Raw genomic sequence first — 2,851 nt, 5'->3', positions numbered from 1 at the left:
GCCCGGCCAGTGTGGCTCAGTGTTTGAGCATCGACTTATGAACCAGGAGATCACGATTGGATTCCTGGTCCAGGCATATGCACAGGTTGCAAGATCAATCTCCAGTGTGGGATGTGCAGGAGGCAGCCAATCATGATTCTCTCTCATCATTGATATTTTTGTCTCTCTCTCCCTCTTCCTTCCTCTCTGAAATCAATAAAAATATATTTAAAAACAAAACAAAAAAAACGATCAAATGTTGGTTGGGAGAAGCATTCTTTCTGGTATATTTAAGGTTCTTCATATCCCAGTCCTTAAACTTTTTCAAAGTAAATGTTTTAGACAAACACCAACCTTGGACTAAAGCATTTTACTAAAATGAACGGTTTCAGATTCCCAAGATGCATCTGAAGTTCAGAGTCGACATCCTGTCTTAAAGGTAAATCTGATGTTACGGCTTTGCCATCAGACTGAGGATGCTCAGTGGCCCATCTCTGGCTGACTGGACTAACTGAAAACTGATGAGAACTTAGAACCAAAAGTTTTGTCCACCCCTGACTGACTTATACGTCAGTCAAACACCTGAAGTTTTGGTGTAGATAAGAGTGGCTTTAGTAAAGGACTCACACTTTGAAATTTTTTGTTTTAACATGGCTCTAAGAGCCATAAAAAGAGAAAAAAATATATATATATTCTATAAGCTCTGAATATGTTTTTCAGGCCAATTATACCTTCATCTGCTTACTAGCATTATCATTGACATATTTTAGAACCATATTTGTATCCATATTTTCAACATGTTATATATTTTTTACTTAATCATAGTGCCTAGCAGAATGGTAAGCATTTTTAAAAAATATTTTTTATTGATTTTGAAAGAGAGGGGAAGAAAGAGGGAGACAGAAAGATTGATGAGAAAGATCAATGAGAGAGAAACATCGATTGGCTGCCTCCTGCATGCCCTACACTGGGAATCGAGCCTGCAACCCAGGCATGTATCCTGACCAGGAACCAAACCAGCGATCTCTTGGTTCATGGGTTGACGCTCAACCATTGAGCCACATCGGCTGGGCAGAAAGGTGAGCATTTAATCTATAATTCTTTAGTAGCTAACTGGTATAAAAATATATAACGTCCCTGAATATTTTAAGCCTGACCCAGTCAACAAACAAATCACATAATTTGACTTAAATTATTAATCTATTAAGATAAGCTGAGAGATGGCATCTTTTAACACTGGAAAAGGCAACTTATATCACTTCTCCCCTCTCTCCCAATATTTCCAAAGTGACTTGTTTGAAATAGAAGTTCAATATCTTAATCCCCTTTAGTCCCTGGGAAGATGAAATATTTCAACACACATAAGCTCACTAAGGACCATCAAACAGCACAGCGGATGTGATGGCACCAAACAGTTGGAAATGTTATTTCTGTCTTTGGAAACAACTTCTAGGTCTACCCAAAAGTTTTATCATTAGTTAGAGGGGACTAGCTGCTCATAATGAGGGGATAAGTGGGTGATCAGTGAAAAGGCAAGTTTTTGTCAGAAAATATGCATTTGTCTAATCGCCTGGAGGAAAAAGTGTTGCTATGATTCTTGCATAGTCTTTGTTATAAAAATAACTAGAGGCCTGGTGCACAATTTCATGCATGGTTGGGGTCGGGCTGGCTGGCCGAGGGGGAGGGGCCGTGGGAGGTTGGCTGGCCACAGTGTGCATCATAGCAACCGGTCATTCCGGTCGCTTGGCTTTTATATATATAGTTGGTGAGATGTGGCAAAATGTGGAAATTATAAACCACCCCTATTGCTGAGGTGAATGAATTCATGAGTTTTATTTTTTGTTGTTGTTTTGTGTGTGTGTGTTTAGAGAGAGTGAAAGGGAGGGGGAGAGACAGAGAGAAACATTGATGTGAGAAAGACACATTGATTCGTTGCCTCCAAGCTTGCAACCAAGGCACGTGCCCTTGACTAGAATGGAACCTGGGACCCTTCAGTCCACAGGCCGACACTCTATCCACTGAGCAAACTGGTTAGAGCCATTCATGAGTTTTATAAGCAACTGCCCATATGAAGTCTCTAGAGAATCTGAGTGTTCATTAAAGTGAGAATTATTAGATTTTGTTTCCTCAAGGAAAAGGATGAATTCTATGGTTAAAGCATCGTTCTAATACACCAAGGTTGCAGGTCCAATCTCTGATCAGTACACACACAAGAAGCAGTCAATGAATGCATAAATAAGTGGAACAACAAATTGATGTTTCTCTCTCTCTCTCTCTCTCTACCTTCCTCTAAAAGAATTTATTTTTTATTTTTTTATTAATAAATCTTTATTGTTCAGATTACAATTGTTTCTCCTTTTTCCCCCCATATCTCCCCACCCCGCGGTTCCCACCCCCCCTCTCCCCTTACCTCCCCCCCGCTGTCCTCATCCATAGGTGTATGATTTTTGTCCAATCTCTTCCCGTACCCCCCACACAGACACCCCTTTCCCCCTGAGAATTATCAATCCACTCCCATTCTATGCCTCTGATTCTATTATGTTCACCAGTTTATTGTTCCTCAGATTTTTAATTCACTTGACTTTTAGATTCACTTGTTGATAGATATGTATTTGTTGTTCATAATTTTTATCTTTCTTTTTCTTCCTCCTCCTCTTAAAGAATACCTTTCAGCATTTCATATAATACTGGTTTGGTGGTGATGAACTCCTTTAGCTTTTTCTTATCTGTGAAGCTCTTTATCTGCCCTTCAATTCTGAATGATAACTTTGCTGGGTAGAGTAGTCTTGATTGTAGGTTCTTGCTATTCATCACTTTGAATATTTCTTGCCACTCACGTCTGGCCTGCATAGTTTCTGTTGAGAAATCAGCT

Source organism: Eptesicus fuscus, chromosome 2 (genome assembly GCF_027574615.1).
Source record: "Eptesicus fuscus isolate TK198812 chromosome 2, DD_ASM_mEF_20220401, whole genome shotgun sequence".
NCBI classification, from domain to species: Eukaryota; Metazoa; Chordata; class Mammalia; order Chiroptera; family Vespertilionidae; genus Eptesicus; species Eptesicus fuscus.
This window is presented reverse-complemented; position numbering follows the sequence as displayed.